General features: G+C 42.0%; 1 long non-coding RNA gene across 1 annotated transcript; it reads right to left on the minus strand.

Annotated features, from left to right (window-relative positions):
* Window positions 1-1,093: 1,093 nt before the first annotated feature.
* Window positions 1,094-10,363, minus strand: LOC130121133 (uncharacterized). The gene is made up of 3 exons (XR_008811021.1): window positions 10,301-10,363; window positions 6,871-6,966; window positions 1,094-2,924 (listed from the first exon to the last, which is right to left on the minus strand). It is a non-coding gene; the product is annotated as an uncharacterized LOC130121133 (long non-coding RNA).
* Between the last annotated feature and the right edge of the window lie 14,793 nt (window positions 10,364-25,156).

Below are 25,156 nucleotides of genomic sequence, written 5' to 3' on the forward strand. Positions count from 1 at the left end.
AAACCAGAGAAAACCCTCATTTGGCTGTCCCCTATATGTTGCTTTAATGTACATAACATGTCACATGACAATTTGAAATTCAAGAAATTTAAGAAATAGTTTAACTAAACAGCCTAAGCTCTCACTTCAATACAAAGTTTACACGGTCATTTATGTGTTGTGTTAATTTGAAGAAACTTGGATGCTCGAGGCCAGTGTAAAAACCCACTGTACTGCGGGCTTCCGGGTAACGTAGCGGTCTACTCTATTGCCTACCAACACTGGGATCACTGGTTCGAATCCCCGTGTTACCTTCGACTTGGTCGGGCGTCCCTACAGACATAGTTGGCCATGTCTGCGGGTGGGAAGTCAGATTTGGGTATGTGCCTTGTTGCTGCACTAGCGCCTCTTCTGGTCAGTCGGGGTGCCTGTTCAGGGGGGAGTGGGAACTGGGGGGAATAGCGTGATCGTCCCACGTGCTACGTCCCCCCAGCAAAACTCCTCACTGTCAGATGAGAAGAAATGGCTGGCGACTCCACATGTATTGGAAGGGACATGTGGTAGTCTGCAGCCCCCCCCAGATTGGCAGAGGGGGTGGAACAGTGACCGGGATGGCTCAGAAGAGTGGGGTATTTGGCCGGATACAATTGGGGAGGAAAAGGGGTAAAAAAAATATATGTATGTATTGATTGATTTGACTGACAGAAGGTCATCATCTGACTAACAGTACTTGACTGTCCAGCTGCGGTTTGCTCTCCCAATAAGAAACCCTGATCAAACATATGTCAGGCATTCTAATGGGATGGATTCCCAACAAAGTTCATTTCCAAGCAAATCCAAATAATGTGTGTGGGATCAACACAATTGGTAGGGTTAGCTGCGCTCGCTCCTCTGGTAAAAACACTATGCTTTGCCCTGAGGGATGAGCCTTTGATTTGGCTGGTCCATGGGGCAGCCACCTATCATGCTAGCAAGCACAGGACTGTCTGCAATATCCTGATTCCTACTCCAGCCAACAGAATTTACAGTGTCTCATAAAAGGCCAAACAAAAGGATGGAAGCGTCTTTAAAGCCGCATAATTATCGAAATAGTTTTATTTTTTTTTCTTTCCGGATTCACAAAAAACAAAGCATTTCAGGAATATACATTTTAATTTATACTGATAAGGAGATCGTCACAGAGGAACAGTACTGGTATCAGGCTCAGGGAAAAGACTCTACAAGTAGAACTAATTGTGAATAACATTTTGTGCAAGAATGGTAGATTACACTTACATATGTGCTGAGTACAAATAACGAACAATACATTGGAGTAAATGCTAGAAAAATACGATACTCTTGTGAAAGTGACACTCCTCTTTATATGAACCGTAACAACACAAAGACCGTTCTCCATCTACCCGTATCAATGATCAGTGAAGAAGACGTGATCCCTGATCCATCACCACCTTGTCTGAATTGTATAAACTTTGTTAATGAGCTGTTAAACGTGTAACGCCATTTCCATAAACACTAGTGTGCATATTGTAATTTTGACCATGATGAAGTAGATGATGGAGGATCACAGCCGAGATAGATAAGACCAAAAAGACAGATATGACGAACAATAGATACTGTGCAATATTTCAGTGCTTCATAGTACATCAGTCAATGTTAAACTGTAAACTGTTCTTTGTGCTATAAAGAGAATATGGCTATTATTACACATCTGATATGTAGACTTTGTGGCATTAATTTACTGTATACTGTGACTAGTAGCAAAGAGCAGTGTTTGGCAACAAATTTTGGCAAATATCTACATGCGAAGGGCAGGGAACTGACAAAGATAGGAGAGGAAAAAGAAAACATAGCCGCTACAACTGTCAAACAAGATAGGATGCATTCATAACACCAAAACATCACCGTACAGAACACCGCTTTTATACTATTAAGAGAAACAGCAATTGTGGTGTAATATCTTAACATCATTACAGAAAAAAAGCAAGAGGGGAGAACACAACTGAGCTAACACTGTTGCCATTAAAGAAAATGAAACGTATCTTTTACAGTGATTACATACAAATGGTTGTACATAGTAAGGTCAACGTTGATATTAAACCATATGCCTTATATCCACAGCATCTATCAAGTTTATCAGACTACAAATGGTATTTTCCCTGAGCTAGCACAGAAATACGTATGTGCCTAACTGATGAATAACTAAGGTTACATGCAAGATACCCTCTGGTTTGTCTTGATGTCATAACTGTGGAATATATTATAACAGGCGACTGGGTTATGGATATTAAAGTGTTTTGTTTCAGAAATGAAATTCTGAACAATGCACATCAAGTATATATTTATATATATATATTTGATTGGATAAATGTTTTTTAACCAAACCCTAGATATGATGAATAATTTTTTGCATCTTTATTTTTCCTGTTAGAGTAAGTCGGAGGATGGGTGCATGCGTTTCATTACTGGCATTGTGACAAGAAAATAGACAAAAGTCAACAACAAGTCAGTGCACATTGTTAAAGATTTAAATTTACAGCAATAGAACCGTTGAATAGCAATCCGTGGCTAGTGCTGTACAGTACATCAGAGTTTTATAAAATGGCAATCATAACTGTGGTTTGTAACCTTGGGTTTGTAAGGCTCCACTTGACATTTTTGTCATAAATAGGTTATTCATTTAAATGCACAAGCTCTGCAAGCTGGGCTTTACATGAAGTTAGATTTACATGAACTTAAAACACTTGGCGTCTCAAAACTATCTTGAACCACACAGAACCTTACATTTTCAAGTTTACAACCCATTCGTTGCTAAATTGTGTTTCATCCTTACGGAGATGTGTGTCTTAACCTTGGGATCTGGGGATCCTCCTTGTGTTTCAGAATACTAATTCTTGCTGATTGTGTCCTCTTTGCTTCATGTGGACTCATTCAGCTCATTGTGAATTCTGGAATGGAGGGAACGAAACAGAAATAGGTTGTACATGTCATTGCTTATCAATCATTTGCCCACTGGGGGATGAATAAAGTGTATTGGATTTAACTGAGCTGAACTGAACTCAGTTGAATTGGAGTAAACTGAATTCGATTGAATTGAAATGAACTGAATTTGATTTCATAGCAATAAATTGATCTGAGTTAAACTGAACTGAATTGAGTGAAGTGAATAGTTAGACACCTTGCCATGAAAACCACCTGCAAATTTTTGTAAGCATAAAATTGTAAAAACATTTTTTTCACCAAAATCAAATAAATCAACAGTAATCTTCAGAGGTGCAGATATCTTTTATGGGTGATCAAATGATGAATAACATTTATACAGACTGTATTCACCATATTTTTAACATCTTGAAGGGTGTACTACATGCAGTGCAATGCTAGTCTGTCCCCAAATGCATATAATTTAATATAATGGACTTAAACTCCTCACAGAATTTGAATAAAATCCATTCAATTAAACAAATCTAACATTTTATTTAAAGCAATTTCAAAAACTATATCCAAAAATAGATGAGTGTTTCAAAACGCTTTATGTTGACTTCCGCCGCGGACTCAGAAAATTGATTTTTGTGGTAAATTGGACTGCAGGGGCTTCAGTCTTATGGCCGAAGGTAGGGTCTTTGCAAATGGCAGGAGCACTGTTATCTTAACCGCTACGGCCAGAGTTGATATTTGATGACCGCTGCTATCCTGCATAATGATGTGGATTGGAAGGACAAACAAAATCCCTACAAACTTAAGCTTTTCTAGCCGAGGCTGACATACATTTTTAATCAGCATTCACAAATGTGCATGGAAAGTTGGTTTTCAGTCACTTTGAAAGTGTTTTATATCAGAATATATGCACTGCATGTAAAATTGAACAGTATAAAGTCTCCCTGCAGGGATTTGAAAATCAATCACTGGAATCAAAGGTAGTTAAAAGAAATCAGGTTTTATGCCTTAAGTTTATTTTCACTATTTGTAAGAGAGTTTTTGGATCACAAGAGGGTTGAAAACTCAAGATAAATTCACAGCATGGTGTGTTTTGCAGTCATAAGTTTATTTCGTACTATGTTTTGGATTCATTCTCAAAACTTGGCTTTTATAGGGGCGTCTGGGTAGTGTAGCAGCCCACCAACACAGGGCTCACCGGTTTGAATCCCCATGTTACCTCCGGCTTGGTCGGGCTTCCCTACAGACACAATTGGCCGTGTCTGCAGGTGGGAAGCCAGATGTGGATGTGTCCTGATCACTGCACTAGCGCTTCCTCTGGTCAGTCGGGGCACCTGTTCGGGGGGGGGGACTGGGAGGAATAGCGTGATCCTCCCATGCGCTACGTCCCCCTGGTGAAACTCCTCACTGTCAGGTGAAAAGAAGCGGCTGGAGACTCCACATGTATTGAAAGAGACGTGGGAGTCTGCAGCCCTCCCCGGATCAGCAGATGGGGTGGAGCAGTGACCAGGACGGCTTGGAAAAGGTACAATTGGGGAGAAAATGGGGGGAGGGGGGGCTTGGCTTTTATTCTCAAAATATAAGCAAAATATGTATTGAACGCTATTCTTGAAATTTTGGCTTTCAGCTCAAAAGTTTAACTTTCAAAATATTATGTACACTGTTCTAGAACTTCGAACTTTAATCTGTATACCTCTATATCAGGGATGGCTAACCATGTGCCATGGAGAGCCATGTGTATGCAGGTTTTCATTCCAGCCGGACTTCACACCAGGTGATTTCACTGATTAGCAACTCTTCAACCAAAGAGGAAGACTGTATCAGTGAAATCGCCTGGTGTGGAGTCGGGCTGGAATGAAAACCTGCATACACATGGCTCTCTCTTGCACATGGTAAGCCACCACTGCTCCATATTCTTTATTTTGATCCTGATCAGTGTTAAGGGTGAGACTGACGAGGTCACTTCGATACAATGTGATAATGTTAGATGAGGGATAAAACGTTTCTCGCAATAAACGTATCCAGATGAACTGATTCAACTTTCTTTCTTTGAGAGATATATATATCTTTAGATGACCTATAAAATCAAAGTTTAAAAAATCTACATTTGTGATACTATTATAGCATCAGTTCAATGATCATGAGAACTGAGGAACAATGGCAGACAGATACATTGAGTATATGGATGGAAAGGGTTTCTGCTTGCTGATGTTCAAGTCTATGAATTTTACTCCTACACACACTGTAGAGACATTTTGTCCATCTAGTGCCTTTTATCATTTTTGTTAACCTGTGCTATCAGCAGGCTTGGCATACAACACGGGGAATTTCTATGCCAATATGTCCTAGACAGAGTTAATCTGCAAGTGGAGTTCAGGTTCTCCCCCTGCAAAGAAAATCTTTATTAATTATCAAGAACCACTTCTAATAACTCCGTCCTTTGGATTATCTGTGGGATGACACAAGCACAGGGTTTTTGTTATACATTCATAGCCCCTCTTCCACATGTTTGATCAGCTGAACAACCAACCAGCATCACTTCTCCCTCCAAGAGGGGGACAATCGTCACAAGTGAAACAAGGAAACTCAGAAACGAAAAATGACAACATGTATCTGATAAGACATAGACATAGAAAAAGACACTGATGTGTTCGACAAAACATAATTAAATCAATTTATTGATATCAGCTTTGTGATCTGTAGCGAGAGTAGGGTGCAGGTTGATGACTGCCTGAGAGGTGGAGGTATGCACTGGAGAGAAGAGGAATGAAAGTCAGTAGGCACAAGACGGAATACATATGCATGAGTGAGAGAGCGGACAGTGGAATGGTGAGGATGCAAGGAGTAGAGGAGATTAAGGTGTATGAGTTTAAATACTTGGGGTCAACTGTCCAAAGTAACAGGGAGTACAGAAAAGAGTGCAAGCAGGGTGAAGAGGAGAGAGCAAGCAGGGTGGAGTGGGTGGAGAAGAGTGTCAGAAGTGATTTGCGACAGAAGGGCACCAGCAAGCATTAAAGAGAAGGTTTACAAGATGGTTGTTGGACCAGCTATGGTTTATGGTTTGGAGACTGGCACTGACGAAAAGACAGGAGGTGGAGCTGGAGGTGGCAGAGTTGAAGATGCTAAGATTTTCACTGGGAGTGATGAAGGACAGGATTAGGAACGATTATATTAGAGGGACCGCTCAGGTTGGAAGGTTTGGAGACAAAGCAAGAGAGGCAAGATTGAGATGGCTTGGACATGTGTGGAGGAGAGATGCTGAATATGGAGCTGCCAGGGAAGAGGAAAAGAGGAAGGCCAAAGAAAAGGGGGACAAAAGTCTAAGAAAAAGGATGCAATCCAGAGAGTGTGTGAGGCATTGATGCGAGCGGTGTGTATGTGTATGATGTGACCCCCTGTGAGTGCACGGGATTAATCCCAATAAATTCTGGTGTCTGAGCTCCACCACTTATTGTAGTGCCTCCAAGCAGCAGACAGGTTCTGCAGCCACCCATGGGCCCCGCAGTCGTGCAGACACCCCATGACCAAGAGAACAGCCGGAGCCCAAAGCACCACAAGTACCTCATATCATATCTTTAGGGAACAGCCATTGCTACAGCGTAGTAGCAACCATTCCAGACGTGCTATATCACAAACCTATGAGGGCTTTATTTTGATTTGTTTTCCAATTTACCAAAAAAACAAAACTGCATGACAACCTGTGTGGTGTTTGTGACATGAAACAAGTTCAAGATGTTTGGGATATACAATAAAATGAGCTACCTGTTTCCTGCCCAATACATACAATTTCTGTCAGGCCTGTCACAATTATCAAGTGACACATTGAATTCTCAGTATTCAATGGTACAGTAAGAAAATGAAAATCAGGGCACAAAAGACTACTGAGTGCTAAACTTTTTTGGGGTCATATTGGGACAGTTGTATCACCTCCATAAATCCATTTTCTGTATTAGTACTTACAGTTGGCAAGCTGGAGTCTCGTCTGTTCTTTCTGTTGGCTCGGAGCAGATCTTGTCTTTGATTTAACATAGGTCAACTTCTTTGGTTCCATTCCACCTGCAGAAAGTAAATAAAACAAAGAGTGAGAAAAATAACCCTCCTTTGAGTTTCTCCAAGCTGTCACTCGTCATTTTCTCCATTGTCTACATAAAGAAACAAATAGAGAGATGCTAGACCAAAGTGACATTGAAGTACGAACACCTAAATGTCCTCAGAGATAACTAATGTATGACTCTTTATTCAAACCGAAATCAACAGTGAACTTTTTGTGACACGAGAGATCGGAGTGGCGAACTTTGTTTTTTTTTTGCCAGATGAAGCAATCACCGTTCTAACCATTAAAACATACATCTGAATAAGGTGCAAGGCCCAAATTCACAGATTGCTTTGCGTGAGCAAGATTCGAGCAATCTGTGCCTCAACTACGAGAGCAAAGCATGTCCTACTCAAAATATATTCATGAAAATGAAGTGAGCATGCAAAAAACTGCTACAATAACTCCATTATCCAGGAGAATTGCTTCATTCTCAGTGCACATTATGCCTTTGACTTATTCACAACACACAATGAGGTCATTGGATAAATGCTCAGAACTGGGGAGTACTACGTCCTTAAAAGTAGCAATGATCGGCTGCCATTATGACAACTAATCTGAGGCTCTGTGCTTACTAAATCACCCTCTAAAATGGTTTATTTGTGACTTTTTTCCCCTTAAATTGGTCACAAAGCCCAATTTGTAAGATCGCACCCACAAGTTATGAATATCTGTGCAATAGTTGCCGATACCCATTTACATCTATGTAGTCATCCACCATCATTTCATTATTCTGTGTGCAACACTCATTCTGCAGAGTTTATGAAGAGCAGGGGGTCCTTTTACTCTCTTTGTGGCGGTTTTGCAGACTACACTTTTTGTGAATTGGGGCCCTAGTGTCACAAGGCAAAGATAAGTGAATTTGTTTTTCCTTATATGCTCTTCACACATCAACATATCAGAATGCATTTTCACCAGACGGTTTGCATTAGGGCGCACAGTCGACTATTTGTGTTGCCTCTGAATTGGGGATTTGGAATCTTGATTAAGGAGATTTTGCAAGTCAGACACTTCCTGAAGCAAGGTGTGAGAATGTCAGAGGTGTGGCCTCTGACAACCTACCAAACTGAGCCGCCCTGCGAAGAAGAGGTAAAAGTCTTTTTTTTTTAAAGGTAGGTTCCACTCCCGTGACTTCATCAACTAAATACAGTGCTTACAAACTTGACATTTTTATTTCTTTTTCCTTTCTTTCCCCCCCCTTTTCTCCCCAATTGTACCTGGCCAATCACCCCGCTCTCTGAGCTGTCCCGGTCACTGCGCCACCCCTTCTGCCGATCCGGGGAAGGCTGCAGACTACCACATGCCTCTTCCGATACATGTGGAGTCGCCAGCTGCTTCTTTTCACCTGACAGTGAGGAGTTTCACCAGGGAGACGTAGCGCGTAGGAGGATCACGTTATTCCCCCCCCCCCCCAATTTCCCCTCCCCACCGACCAGGCGACCCAACTGACCAGAGGAGGGGCTAGTGCAGCAACCAGTACACATATCCACATCCTGCTTCCCACCCGCAGACATGACCAATTGTGTCTGTAGGGACGCCCGACCAAGCCGGAGGTAACATGGGGATTCGAACTGGTGATCCCTGTGTTGGTAGGCAATGGAATAGACCACCATGCCACCCGGACACCCCGGAATTTTCTTATTATTATAATTTATATATATCATATAATCTTCCAAATCACAACATAAATAGTGCTGTGGCTGGGCCCATTATTTGTGGTAATATACAGTGATAAAGTTTAAAATCCATCTCCAAATTCAACACTTTTGTTTTATTGTAACTTACTTTACCATCTGAGGGAAAAAAGTCCTCCTCCACTGACATTGTAGTCCTTCTAAAGTATGCAGACTACAATGCATATTATGTCCCAAATGACTGGCTCCCATTGCACCTTTGCTGTGACTCACAAACAACTACTGCTGTTATTTATTCCTTAAAAATCTGTTTATCTAAAATGCATCTTTCCTCTTGACAGTCTAAATGAATGTTTCCTTTTGGCAGAGACTGCACTGAGGTGATATTTAGCATACTGATTGGACATGTCCTTCTTTTGCATAAGGGGTGTTGCTGTCCCTGATACTGGCTTTAGTTGTTATAATGACAGACTACAATCATTGTTGCTTTCAGGGTCTTATTTACATAACGTTGGTGATGGAGTGGTTCTATTTAGCTGGCACGGTCGGTGCTGAAGTAGAAACAAAAACAAGATAAGGATTCGCTTGCTGGTGCGGTTCTGTTTCAATCACGCTTTGATGAGTTGTGAAAGAATGGATGTCCTATGTATTGTGTTCCTGAAATCTATTCTCGCCAAGTCTTGGAAATGGTCTTATAATGGATTCAAGAAAAAACAATATGATGTTATCGTATTTAATAAAATGCAGGTCGTTCATAAATTATTGAATTTTGCAGTAAACTGCGGTATAATGACACCGGAGAGTGGTTCCACAGCATCTATGTTCTCTATCTTATTTAACTTTCATAGCTTATGCATTTTTATTTACTATTTGTCTGCTAGAAGGTTTCTAACAACACTCCATTATGAGGGAGCACAGTTCCTCCAAGTATTCTTCATATATTCTCGTACCTCTTCAGTGTACTCCCTGCAGAATGACTCAGAGCTGTCAGAAGTGAGTTGGTGAGTGTATATTGATAATGAAGTTGTTTTTTGGGGTGGACATAATTGCTTTCTTTAGTCAAGATGAAGCTAGGACTAGGTTATAACAGTAAATCTTTCTTTCATTTAACTGAAATTCACGTGAATGAGAAAAATACTAGAATTAAATAGCACACACCTGTCTTAACTTGCCCCCTCTTCGTGTGCCTTTGCAGTTTTAGTTTATACATTTTACATGTCACTGGTGTGCAACGTTCAAAGGGGTATTCTTAAGCTCAATGGTCAAATAAAGGTCAAATATAAGTAAGCAAACAAACGAAGTTTCATCTTCCTTTCTTGTCTGGCTTTTATGTATATCTTTATTTTCGAGACATAGCAAGTTCTATACTCGTGAGGTCGCACTCAAAAATTTGCACTTAAAACAACCCCCCGGCTGCACCACCCCACCCTGCTTGATGCAGGCAGGTTCCTTTTTAGTCATGAAATTACCAAATGGGTGCAGGCTGGAAAAATTCACCTTGCACCCAAGAAAATCGCCAATCAGCCTTCATTTGCCTCTCCGTCGGCACTGCACCAGCATGAAATGAGAGCTCCAAAATAAGAAAACAACACAGCCCATCAGGCATGACTTTTCAAGTCTGACCTATCATCAAGCTTTTTAAATGGAGTTCTTGGGGCTTTACCTTGGCTCAGTCTGGGTAGCCTGCTCTGGGAATCACACACACTGGCAGAGGTCACAATGGGTTCACAGTGGGGTTGGATGGGCTGGAGGTAGGCCACAGTAGGGAAAGGCACTGATTGGGCAAGGGTCATGGAGGAGTCGGACAGGGAGTTTGGCACCCTTGCATGGCTGTGGTCCTTTAAGCTGGATGGTATTTTCCAACGGGGTAATGGGGAAGGAGACACCTCCTCACTGGAGGTACCGGGAGGACTGAGGGACTGATCTGGGGTGGACGTGGATTTGGGGAGTAGGTGCAGGATGGTGGAGAAGAAGGAACAGGATTCAGGAAGGGGGATGGTCCCGATTCCACTGTCCAGTGTTCGCATCTTGCAGCCAGAGCCTACAGCACAAGGAGAACAGATGAGGGGGGCAATGGGAGGACAAAAATAATAAGAATGCAGGATATAAAGGGATTGGATAGGTATTCAGGCAAATTCAATATTATATACCATATGTTTGCAACACGGGGAGTGGGTCTTTAGTAGTTATTGCACTGTGTTAGTTTGTACCATAACATTCCTTGAGTGGTCACTAAGCTCCTACACCTGTATGTAGCACACCCTATCTCTATTCATTGATTCAAGTGCCTCTCATGTTGTTGGATAAATGGCTAGAATAATAGTTTTGAGGATACAGCATGTCTCAGTGACAGGAACAGCAGTATTAAAGGACCAATTTAATCTCATGCATTTACTCCACTGTGTAACTGCAATGCCCCCCCCCACCCCCTCCTTCCTTCCTCCCACTTTGTCATCACCCTATGTAGCATGAGGCATGAGGGAGCACTAAGCAGCTGTTGCCAAAGCTGCAGCAATTTCGGAGAATTCACACAACAGATGGTTTTATTTTTTCTCCCATGACTTCGGGAAAGTTCTCTCTTAAGAGCTTTAGTACAATCTAATGATATGTAACTATGACGCTGGGTAATGATTCCTGGATAATTATGCCATGATACAACCACGGTGAACGATTCAGCCGAGAGACTGCTCGAAGAGTGAGCAGCCATGGAGAAACTAACATACTACTTGGACCACTACCTGAATCTATGGGCATTATAAGTAGTTATGTAGCTCGTGGCATGTAGTGATACTGATGTAACTGAGTAGAAGATGCATATGAAAGAAAGTATGTAATGAAATGAAATTCAAATACAATGCAACGGCAGTGTATTTATCTCAACTGGAATATATGTATCATAACTATCAAAGGATATGTGCATGTTGCGTGGACTATTTCTCAACCTGCCATATTTTATTACAGACATAACAGCACAATAAGTAGATCAAAATAGTATTAAAATCAAATCTCTATATCTGAACTGATGCGCTTCATACAGTTCAAATCCACATCTCCAGATATTCATCTATTCATTCATCATTCATAACATGTCATTAATATTTACTTTTAATGCAACTTTCCCTGGTACGGGGGACCCTGAACTAGCATCCCGAGGGCATCGAAGTGAAGACAGCTGTGTGGGACATTCAATTGGACAGTGACAATGTTTTCAGTAATCTGTAATATCTACAATAGCACTGTATCTGCTCTGTTGTATCCCTCTAAAATTGTCACACACACCAAATTGGAGAAACACATCTGTGAGGAGATTCTCTCATAAACACTTTTAGCATGACGCCTGCAGGCAAAACAAGCAATGGCAGAAAACAACAGCTGCTTGCTTCCCATTCATTAAATAAGGGCATGACCACTTGAGTTCTTGTACCGCTAAATACAGATTCCTGTTATAATTTCTTTCCACTTGATGAGTTCTGGTTGTAAGTTTTTTAACTTTGACATTTGTTCAGATGAAGCAGGATTTTCACGATTCTGAGTGGGGAAAGTCATTCCAAGCTAAATAAATTCAAAAGCCAGAAATGTGGACACAAGGTGCTGATACAACATAATGACATCCTAACAAGACAAGACAATATACGATAACATAAAATACACCTTATTTAGCCCTGAAGGGAAACTGAAGCATATCGTGGTGAATAAACCTCTACATATGGTTTCAACACACTTTGCGAAAGCATTGTTAGTCAAGTTAGTCACTCCGGGTCGCAGAATTGTTATAATAAGTTGTAAATACGGTCAGGAGGCTTTGACGGACATTAGTATTGCTTTGTCATCTTGGTGGTTCTTTTTGGTCCGTTTGTTTTCTCTGTGATTAGGTTTTGGTCTCTAAGTTGCTGCATGGCTAAACCCTCTCATGGGCTTCCAAGCAGGCTCATGTAAGCGAAACAATGCATTACAAATATCATCTGAGCCAGCTTTGAAAACAACACTGTCCTCTCTTCATGCATCCAGAGGGGACTTGTAACATGTGGATTGTGAACTGGCTGCTTTACTGATGACTTTTTGTTTTGTTTTCTTTTTATTTTGGATCCCCCTCCCCTTTTTTTTTCCTCCCCATTTGTACCTGGCCAATTACCCCACTCTTCCGAGCTGTCCCGGTCGCTGCTCCACCCCCTCTGCCGATCCGGGGAGGGCTGCAGACTACCACATGCCTCCTACGATACATGTGGAGTCGCCAGCCGCTTGTTCTCACCTGAGAGTGAGGAGTTTCACCAGGGGTACGTAGCACGTGGGAAGATCATGCTATTCCCCCCAGTTCCCACTCCCCCCTGAACAGGCGCCCCGTCTCACCAGAAGAGGCGCTAGTGCAGCGACCAGGACACACACCCACATCCGGTTTCCCACCCGCAGACAGATTCAATTGTGTCTGTAGCGACGTCTGACCAAGCCAGAGGTAACACGGGGATTCGAACCGGCGATCCCCATGTTGGTAGGCAACGGAATAGACTGCCACGCCACCCGGGCGCCCCATTTTCTTTTCTTTTTGACTATAGACAATTTTGAAAATGAGATTAACCTTGACTGTACAGTACGTTTTTTTTTTTTTTTTTCAAATGGCTTCAGAATATAAAAGGCTAAAAGGTGCTAATTTTTTTGTTTGTTTTTTTATTTTCTGTTGACAGGAACATCATTTAGCAAAGATGAGATGTAGGATACAGACATTATTGATCAGGTAGGTCTAAAATTGAAATCCACCAAGAACCATAGAGGCACCGCCTTGTCTGGGCTTTGTCTGAAAGAACGAGAGATTGAGCATTGTTTATTATTAAGTTTACCCCCCCCCTCGAGTTGTCCCAAAATCAACCCATAAACATGATTAGTCAGAAGCTGAAGTTGTTGTTAGATGTTCTCAATCTCATTTGTTTAATTAATTATGTTTTACAAAAGTTATATAATTTGCTACATAGATATCGTTGCATTTTGCTTATTCACTGCCATTTACTGAGATTCGAAGAATTCAAAGAACAGACGTTTATATGAGGCTTGATAATGGACCTTGACCTGCAGACTACTGAATCACCTGTTAAAATGATGCAAATCAAATGGTGTGCTCAACAAGACATCTTGTTGAGCACACCTTGTTGTCGTATTTGAAAGAATGAAAAATACTTTGAAATCAATCTAAAGTTAGGTAAGGATATTCTAACATAATATCTCTCTAAAATGTAAAACTGTACACATTACCATGGTGCTAAATGGCACGACTTGAACTAATCTGATTCCCCATCTCGAAGCATGGGCCAACCAGACAGACATGCTGTTCCACAATCTGGAATGAATTGATTTACTTTAACTCTGGAAACTAACTACCCCAGATGACCTGAACTCAAATGTCCACTCACTGTCTAATTCATACAGTAACAGGCTACACAGCTGAAACGGTGTTGAAATGGGAATGAGATTGTTCCCTCCAAAGTCAATCAATTAGATTTTGTAGCTACAGGCTATCATTTTACCTTATTCATTCAACTTCTTATTTTACTTGTAAATTAAGGACTGTTTGATCAAGCATATTGCAAATCTTTATAGAAAATTGATGTACATTGTAAGTATACACAAACGAGTGTGCAACATAGAATTAGACTCCCTTTGTCGTTCATGTAAGTAAATGGACATTGTAAGTAACCAGCTAGCATCTATTTCAGCATCTGTGATATATTCTCTGCACCATTGCACCTTATCACCTCTTATTTCACCTGTGTAAGTCAACCCTTGTGTATATAACTGAAGTGTGTTGTGTTGTAGTGTTGTTTTCCATGTTAAGGATGCTGAGAGAGCCATGAAATCGGAGTCAAATTCCCTGTATGTGCAAACAAACCTACATGGCCAATAAACATGATTCTGATTCTGTTTGATTCTAGCAAGGCTCAGTAGGGGAAAACTCCAGCTTATCTCAACAAACCATGTATATACAGGTGAAACACAATGAAAAGTTTACACCAGAAAGTGTTTGAATGTCCAAAGAAGGGAGCTGTGATTTCACAAGTTAAGGGAGTGAGAGAGAGCAGGGGAGGGAGATGGGTAGAGAAAGGGTAAAAGGGGTGGGGGTGGGGGGCAGACTGAAAGAAATAGAGAGAGAAGGGAAGAGAGGGCCACCTCAAGTAGACAGAATGAGGAAGTGATGATGCCTCTGTGAAGAATATCAGACTACAGTAAAATGCCACAGGGAAAAGAAATTCTTGTTAACAAGATGCCAAGTACAATAGAGAGATACAAAAGTATTTCATTACTTCATGGTGTGAAGTCATCATGGCCTTTGCTCCACTAAAGTTCACAGGTTAAACTAACATCATTGTGAAATAGGTTCAGGGAAGAAAAAAAAAAGAACTTAAGACTGATGACAGAAGCAGCCTCCGATTAATTTGCAACCCTGAAATTGTATAACACCCAAAGGAGGGGCTGACCCACATCGTGCATCATAGAGAGAATAATAGCAGGGATGCTTTACCTCAAACTCAACAAGAACAAAGCATGGCAGACAAATTAATTGTTTTTCACCCAATAAATTCATGGCTAACGCAAGGGGTGGATTTGATAAACATTCTTGTAAGTAATGATGTGACCTCTCTATGCCTCTGTACTCCCAATCAAACTGCCTCTTGGACATTTAATAAACTTGTAGAAGCCGAGAAAAACATTTTAGTAGGGTGCACATTTGTCTTCTACTCACAGAATGCTATCCAAACCATGTACCTTCATTCATTTTCTTTAACAACTTAGTTCAAATTAGGGTCACAGGGAGCTTGAACCTATCCAAGCAGGGATTGGGCACAATGCAAGAAAACATCCTGTACAGGGCGCCAGTCTATTCCAGTACACACACTAACACAATCTTACATTTGGTATCTTGGCAAAATTCCCAACCTGGCTCTCTCTATCTCGCCACCTAATCACCCCCCTGTGTAATTCACGCAATGATTCCTCCCTCTCTACCTCAAGCTGATGTGTGGTGAGCGTTCTGGTGCAAAATGGCTGCCATGCATCATCCAGGTGGGTGCTACACATTGGTGGTGGTTGAGGTGAGTTTCCCCCCTTGGGTGTCTAAATAAAGTGCTATATAAATGTAATCTATTATCTTTATCATTTGGACAATTTAGAGTCAATTCACCTCATCATCAGACTGTGTGTGTGTGTTGCTCGAAGTCAACAGTGATCGACTTATTAACCACGAAGCCATCAAACCACTCCTAAATGCAAATGTATTCCTTGCATTTTTTGTTTGTCTGTTATGATTTTAGCCATGCCAAGTTTCATATAGTAACACATATAGGGACGCTGACAGCATGGCTATCCAGTTAGCTCAGCTGCACTCAAAGCACCTAAATGACCTGTTTTGTGTTACAATCTAAACAGCTGTTCTTAACCCTGGCCCACATGTTCCACAGTTGTATGCTTTCAGGTAATTATTTAATCTTGAGTCCAAGGTGTGAGACAGTTCCTGATTAGAAGGCTATGATGAAAACTAGCGGAACATGGGGGTCTCAAACAGGGAACAAATACTTTAGAATGTGACACAGCCCAATACTGAAGGTGTGATAACAGCTGACAGAGGAGACATCCTACCTATCACAGGATCCTGACCAGGCCTTTTCAATGCAGATCCATTTTCACCATCAGCTCTCTGGTTCATCATCTGCATCTGTGTCTTGTTGGCAGAAAAAACACATGTTTAGAAGTACATTACAGTATATAATTCTTGGTGGATCTTTTTGTTTAATGAATATTAGGACACATTATATGATGTTTGCATGGCCAGGTAAGCAGCATGAAGTACCCATTGTCCTAAAACCAGACTAACATTGGATATAAAGGTGTGAGGCCTGTGTCTGAGAGTGTGCATGATTGATTTACTGACTTGGGTTTTTTGTTCCATGCAATCGCTCTTCGATTCACATCACCTTCTTTGCAAAACACAAATTGTAATGGCTTACAAATCAGCAGCAGGAGAATTTGGACCTGTTCACAGCAATTTTGTGCCTGGCAGTCCAATCAAAATTTGGAGGTCCTACTTTATATTGAATGGGGGGTGAGACTAAATAAGCTATAATGCATTTGACCTGTCTGACTAGCTGATGGTCTGTGTGTACAACACAAACAACATCTGAATTACATTAAAAGCTCTGCTTACTGAACATGTGGAGAACCTTTCACTTTTATTAATGGACCACTAATGTTCCTCATTTGTATGGCTGTAGAGGGGGTACGTTACGCTGGTCATGAGGATACAGTAGTCTGTCTGTCTTGTAACAGCAGAGTCACAGGTTCAAACCCCATCACAGCCATTATATCCTGTTGTGCCTAAGAGTAACACTGAGACCCTTGACAGTGTAATAACTGCATGCCTGTCTGAATAAAGGCTTCAACTTAAACAAGAATCCCCCCCCCATTTTTTCTCCCCAATTGTATCCGACAAATTACCCCACTCTTCCGAGCTATCCCGGTCACTGCTCCACCCCCTCTGCCAATCCAGGGAGGGCTGCAGACTACCGCATGCCTCTTCCAATACATGCGGAGTGACCAGACGTTTCTTTTCACCTGACAGTGAGGAGTTTCACCAGGGGGATGTAGCACGTGGGAGAATCACACTATTTCCCCCAGTTCCCCCTCCCCCCAAACAGGCACCCCGACCGACCAGAGGAGGCGCTAGCGCGGTGACCAGGACACATACCCACATCCAGCTTCCCACACGCAGACACGGCCAATTGTGTCTGTAGCGACACCCAACCAAGCCGGGGGTATCATGGGGATTCAAACCGGCGATCCCCGTGTTGGTAGGCAATGGAAAAGACTGCTATGCTACCCGGACGCCAATGATGTACATTTCTAAAAGACACAATCCATTTTTGTGACAACAAAAACTTTGACTGGAGAGAGTCAAAGTCCCTTTTTACATGCTTACTGCTTATACAGCTAACACGGGGATTCGAACCAGAGATCCCCGTGTTGGTAGGCAACGGAATAGACCGCCATGCCACCCAGATATCCTCAACACAAATTTTTGACAAGTTGTAGCTGTACTGTAATACTAAATAAAACTTCCATGATTAGGGGGTAACTGATAAATGTACATACGCTGGTGTTTTAGTCACCATGTTGATGCAAAACATGGTATTTGAAATCCCAAGTACATAACATTCTCTGAGAGGAAGAGGATGTTCTGATAGGGGAAGTTTGGACACATAAATAAGATCAACAAGAAAAGATAATCAAACTGAATGTAAGAGTGTTTGAGAGACTCTAGGTGATATTAGCCTCTTACATGTTAAAAACAACCATATTAGGAGGCTTTCAGCAAATCTTTCTAAAATCTGTTTAGTTTTATTCGACTTTTGTTTTTGACAATGGCGTGCAAGGTCACTATTCACCAGTCATTGTAAATAAATAAACAAACAAACAAACAAAAAAGCACTCACACACACATACACGACTTTCTTCGGAACAAATCTCAAAAACGTTTCCCAAACCTAGCCACTATTTTATTTGTTTTACCTTTGGGTCTCCACAACAGATGTCAGTATGTCCTTGCATGTCATTTAGGGACATTCCAGGGCAGGGCATTGAGATGCAGGCTCGCACTGCATCATGAGATTCCCTTCTCCCTGCAGACCTTAAAGAAAACAGTTTTTCAACAGACTATTGTAATCTGAGATTCTCTCGTATTGACTCAACATGCCCGGGGTGCTTCAGCTGATAAATTACACCATATCTCCTGATACTTGGCCTCAGTCTTCTGTATGAAATGTGTCTCGACTGGACTCAAGGCTAGGAGAAGTGATAAATGTCTCCAAAAGCACTTGATCAAAATGGCTAAGGTTATTTGGGGCTGTAAATCACGTCATTGACAGAGAGAGACTATGAAAAGATCCGCTGCATCAAGTTCTGATAGTGCAGTTTTAAGATGAAATATGAAGTAAGGCAATGTCTTAATACCTCTCAAAGGCAGGGGTGTTAAATTTAATGCACCAGAGTCACAACTAAAACAGGACACCGTTACTTATGATTTTGTTGGTGAAAAATGTTTAACTAACTAGATTATATTCCCTGGCAGATTTTCTGAAATATCTGTAAATACAAATTTATTGCTGATAGTTTTGTTTTTGAAAACTTAACAAGACTGCATTCTCTGAAACAGATTTTCTTGGCAATCTGCAAACATAAATTTCTGTATTACATGAAAATAAAACAGCATGCATATTTTATGCCAAAAAGTGACTTTACATCAATAGGAGTCAGTAAAAACAAGGTAGCCAACCAGAAAACAAAGACAAAAATAATGGAGCACCCACACATTGTGTACACATACATTTAACATTCAGCTTAAAAGAACCGGTCTTGGTTTGTTGTCAGAATAACTATGTCTTATTTCTTCTTTTGAATAACTTGTACATTTTCATGATTTGGCTATGCACTCTTCCCATCCACCTCTCTCCTGAAAATCTTTTCCTGTGAGCTTTGAATCCTGACAGTAGATACACCTCATATTTTTTGAGAATTATTTATTTGTCATATTTGATGTTACGTTCTCAATTTTCTTGTTTTTGTTTCAATTTTCTTACCAATCTTTTCCATCAATTTTTCTTTTGTCTTTCTTTTTGTCAGACTTTGCTTGCTTTCCTCCCAGAAGGGATGTAATCTTTTGTTCCTTCTTCTCCTCCTTTACTTTAGGTGAATCCAGTTTTTTGCCACTTGGTGCAGGAAGCTTACTCTTACGGAAGCCAAACCAGTTTGCTAAGCTTGATCCGGATTTTTGTTTGGCTTCACTTGTCTTTTCCTGTTCCAGAGATTTATTTAAATTCTCCTCTATTCCAAGCATCACTTTTTCCTCGATTGTGGTTATAGTATTTTGTCGCTCTGGTTCTTCAGAAACCGGTTCACCGAAGGCGCTAGAGAATTGTTGCTCAATTTGGAAGCGCCTGACCTGCTCCCGTTGCTGTTTTAGACACTGAAGTCTTTCACTGGAAGATCCCAAATGTGCAGGTATGGGCAGGCCCTCTTCAATTAAGAAGTTGTTCAAAAGGGAGCGGTTCATCGGGCAATGGTAGCTACTGGAGCAACTCATGCTTCCTGGAAAGACATCACCAAGAGAGTTCAAAGAACTTCCTGAATGGGTTTTGATTTGGGTGCGGACTTTTCCAGACTTGTTGAAGTTTGGCCTGTCCATATATCGTGCCCCAAAGCTCTGGCTGCGCGCCTTAGCTCCATTCATCCCCATAACTGGCTTAAGAGGAGGTCTTGTTGACACAGACACAGATCGCTTGAATAACCAACCCTCCTCATCAAATCCCCAGTCTAATATTACACCACTATCTGCTGCAGAAGGTTGAAGTGAGGGCTCTGAATCCAATGAGCTGCACCGAGTATCAATCTTCCGCCGGGCTATGTCTTTTGCTCCAGTTTCATTAATACCATGCATCATCTGATTGGCATGTGGATCATGACTGAACATCTCAAATGTCTGGACTACTTTTGTTGCATTATTTGTGTCACCTTTGTTAAGCCTCCCCAGAACCAAGAAGGTACTCGTCCCCTGTCCTTGGGTTGCCTCGATAGATTTAGCATTCACAGGAATTGCTGTCTTAAGAGATCTGGAAGTGGAATTCTGTGGACTGTTGCAGATGCCATGACAGGGAACATTTGAAGACACCTGAGGCATGACGTCAGAAACGTTTTGTTCTCCAGTTTCTTCTTGGGATGCTGGTAAGATGCTCTGATGAGGTATCATAGAAAGAGCACCATTTTCATCCTGGCATGCAGAAGATCTGTTTACAAGTGACAAGTCAGAGTCTGAAGCCTGTGATTCTTGAACTGAGATGGAGGATGTAGACTGTATTCTGGATGATTGGGGATGGCAGATTTTGGCTGGGGCATGTTTAGGTGACTTGACCTCAGTGCCCAGTTGTGAGGTAATATGGCGGGTGTCTTTTGTTGTGCTGGAGACTTGAGATTGCATCTGTAAAACAGATGAAAGCTGATTCAATTGAGGCTTGGTGTTGCTAACTGCTGTTTTCAAAGTGGCAGAGGTTTGAGGTTGACCAAAGGATTTATGAGTTTTGGGTAAAGAGTCATAACCAGGTCGAATAAGTAGTGAAGTAGTACGGCCTGGTGGTGGTGGTGGGGATGGGGACCGAGATTCTGAATAGGAAGCATCTGAGTGCTGCTCATGGTGTCGTTGTTTGAGTGGAGAGCATAGTGAATTATTAGGCAAGGGGCTTTCTGGTCCAGAGTTGTTACTTGATGGTACTTTAGTAATTTGCAAAGGAGACTTGGTCGGGCTCTTTGGGCCTCTGTTGACTCCATGGGTCTTAAATGCCTTTGAATGTTTTACAGGGGGAGAGAGAGGAGAACTCTGGCCCATGCTCTCAAGAGACCCTGACATTTTTGGCACAGCAAAATTTTGACCTTTCTCAATCTTAGGAAACGGTCCTTTTACTGAACCAGGTGTCTTACCACGGTTAGGCTTTGAGCTAAGGATACTGTGTCCAGGAGGGTTGGACTGTCCTTTGGACCTATGAGCCTTGATTAGCTTTTGGTGTAGGGGAGAATGTAATTGCTTGGCTTGTTCTGGTCCTCCATCTGCACTCTTGCTCCGGAGAATGAAAGACTTTCTTGCTGAGTCACAGGCCTGAGGTTTTGATTTCCTTTGTGGGGACTCCAAGATGATGTAGTTGTTCCTATCATCACCTGCTGGACTTGCCTGATCTCTGCAATGTGGAGTATCCATTGAGGAACTGCGCTGTCTTGCTTCACTAACATAGCTCAGAGCTCTTGTTGTAGCATGCTGAATAGATGAGCTCAAATCACTGGTCCCTATGTCCTGTTTCCTGACCATGAGCCTCTCCTGTGTCCTCTTGACATAATCCAGCCGGGATTTACGGTCAGTGGACTTCTCTTCATTATTGTTTCTGTCATTCAACCTTTTCTGGCCTAATGGCTTATCTTTTTCAAGTAAGTCTTTATTCGTTGATGTATTCATGTGGATCGGGCTCTCTGTTGGACTTACACCAGGTTTAAGTGTTGGGCCCTCCAAGAGGAAATTGTCTGTGACAGGGGACAGGAAGTGGTCAGGATTGCTTGTGGGTTGAATGGGGGCATTTTGAAAGCTGCTGTCAATGTGGCATGTTTCCGCCTCTACCCGAATCAAGGTCATGGCATTAGATTCATCCAAACAAAGAGTCTCATCTGTGGGTTGGTCACAGGATTCTCCAATTGTGATTTTTGGTGATTCATCATCTGCGTCATCAGAGTCTGAAATTAGGGCATTAACCCCTGCTCCTGGTTTAAGAGGTTTGCTTACTGTAATTGCTTGCGTGGGCACAATTCCCTGTGGACCACACTTGACACCAAGTGAGTATATACCCTCGTTCGAGGTCATACAGTCTTTGTAATGTGTCATAGTTGCAAGGGATGTTGTCTCCTTGGGGCTGCACATTTGGAGCCGCTTCAGTCCCTTCAGAATGTGGCCTTCTTTCCAACCCAGCTCTGCCTGCTCAGTGGAAACTGAGTGATTGCTGGATACAGACCCTGCACTCATCCTCTTTTCCCGGCTTGTTGCACACTGCAAGTGACAGGACAGATGTACAATTCTTAAAATAACACCAAACATTGAGTAATTTGCTTTTACCACAGGTACTAAAAAGATGTCATTAAGGTATACAGTGTTTTCCACTTTACAAGCTAGGGTGATTCATTTGAGGCAGGATAACAAAACAAACGAACTCCCGCACACTGTCTAACTTGCAAAACCACATTTATTTGCAACATTTCGGTGCTAAACCTCCATCAAGCAAATGGTTTGTGACAATGAGACACCATTTCAAATAGGGAGTGGCTGCACGCCACCAACCAATCTCATTCCCCGCAACCGATCACATTCCCCACATGCAATAGGAAGGCATAAATACCAAATATCAATTTACTATATGACAGTCTCCAATATCATACATTGAGCCAGAAAAGCAAAACACTGTATAGTAATAATCATGAATGTACCCCAAAATTCTTAAATTAAATTGGTAGATTACTATAAAATGATGCCCTGTGATGGCCTGGCGGCCTGTCCAGGATGTCTCCCCGCCTGCCAACCAATGACTGCTGAGATAGGCTTCAGCATCCCTGCGACCCTGAGAGCAGGATAAGTGGTTTGGATAATGGATGAATGGACTATAAAATGAATGCTTAAAGATCGAAAGACTAAACTGCATTCTCAAAAAGACACATTCTCAAATATTACAGGTTATATCTGTAGATGAACCTGTAGGGATACATTTACAAGGAAAATGTAAATGTATCCCTATTTATTCCTATCCCTATCTATTTGTAAATAAAAAGGGGAAGAACATAAGAGATCACTTGGTCCGCAGCAATTTTGTCTACAAAAAGAAATCCAGTCAAGTAACGCAGATACACCTGCACCCTCTTCCCAAGGGTAACTACCACTGCGGTAGTTGCGCACCGTGCAATAACACCATGAAAAATAATAATTTTCCCATCCCCACACAGGCAAAACATTTTCCATCAACAGCATCATCACTTGTGCATCCACACACGTGATCTATATAATATGCTGTCCTCGTGGGCTTGCATATGTTGAGAAAACCACCAGAAAACTTAAACAAAGGATCAATGAGCACAAAAGCACAATATGCAGAAACAGCTGGGATTATCCCATAGCTGTGCATTTCAGTGATGCCCACCATGACATCTCTTTATTACGTTTCTGTGGTATTGAACAGGTCACCCTACCACTTAGGGGTGGTAACCATGATAAACTACTCAAACAGCGTGAGACTTCCCGGATTCATACTCTTCGAACATCGGCTCCTATGGGACTGAATGATGAATTACTTCTTAGTATTTTCCAGTGATCCCATTATACTTAATATTTTCTGCATATTTTCTGTCGATTTTTTTTTCTGTATGTCTTTTTTACTAATGATTAATCCGAGGGGTTCCTTGTCCAGCTCCAGACAATATGAATATAATCAAACTCATTATCCCCGCCAGGCGGTAGCCTGGGAGGGGATTTTACACTTGGTCACGTGTGTGTGTGTGCGTCTGTCCGCAGCTAATCTTGCAAACTACTGGGCCTATCGACCAGAATTTTTTTTGCAGTTATATGACAGTATGATCAGGAACCTCTCATAGTTGCAGTGATTCAGAACCTTTGAAAAAAATTCGTTCTCACTACTGTTGCTCCCTCTCTTCATTCACTCTCTAGCTTGCTCGACCAACACTGCTCTCTGTCGCTAACTGGCCCCGATCTAAGTCAACTGTGTGCATGCATGACTCACATCTATGGCTGACTTACACTCACCGGCCACTTTATTAGGCACACCGGTCCAACTGCTCGTTAACGCAAATTTCTAATCAGCCAATCACATGGCAGCAACTCAATGCATTTAGGCATGTAGACATGGTCAAGACGATCTGCTGCAGTTCAAACCGAGCATCAGAATGGGGAAGAAAGGTGATTTAAGTGACTTTGAACGTGGCATGGTTGTTGGTGCCAGACGGGCTGGTCTGAGTATTTCAGAAACTGCTGATCTACTGGGATTTTCACGCACAACCATCTCTAGGGTTTACAGAGAATGGTCCGAAAAAGAGAAAATATCCAGTGAGCGGCAGTTCTGTGGGCAAAAATGCCTTGTTGATGGCAGAGGTCAGAGGAGAATGGCCAGACTGGTTCGAGCTGACAGAAAGGCAACAGTAACTCAAATAACCACTCATTACAACCGAGGTATGCAGAAGAGCATCTCTGAACGCACAACACGTCGAACCTTGAGGCAGATGGGCTACAGCAGCAGACGACCACACCAGGTGCCACTCCTGTCAGCTAAGAACAGGAAACTGAGGCTACAATTCGCGCAGGCTCACCAAAATTGGACAATAGAAGATTGGAAAAACGTTGCCTGGTCTGATGAGTCTCGATTTCTGCTGCGACATTCGGATGGTAGGGTCAGAATTTGGCGTCAACAACATGAAAGCATGGATCCATCCTGCCTTGTATCAACGGTTCAGGCTGGTGGTGGTGGTGGTGTAATGGTGTGGGGGATATTTTCTTGGCACATTTTGGGCCCCTTAGTACCAATTGAGCATCGTGTCAACGCCACAGCCTACCTGAGTATTGTTGCTGCCATGTCAATCCCTTTATGACCAGTGTTCCCATCTTCTGATGGCGCGTTATCCTGCTGGAAGTAGCCATGTCATAAAGCTCGAATCATCTCAGACTGGTTTCTTGAACATGACAATGAGTTCACTGTACTCAAATGGCCTCCACAGTCACCAGATCTCAATCCAATAGAGCACCTTTGGGATGTGGTGGACCGGGAGATTCGCATCATGGATGTGCAGCCGACACATCTGCAGCAACTGCGTGATGCTATCATGTCAATATGGACCAAACTCTCTGAGGAATGTTTCCAGTACCTTGTTGAATCTATGCCACGAAGGATTAAGGCAGTTC

The sequence above is a fragment of the Lampris incognitus genome, chromosome 11 (assembly GCF_029633865.1).
Source record: "Lampris incognitus isolate fLamInc1 chromosome 11, fLamInc1.hap2, whole genome shotgun sequence".
Classification (NCBI taxonomy): Eukaryota; Metazoa; Chordata; class Actinopteri; order Lampriformes; family Lampridae; genus Lampris; species Lampris incognitus.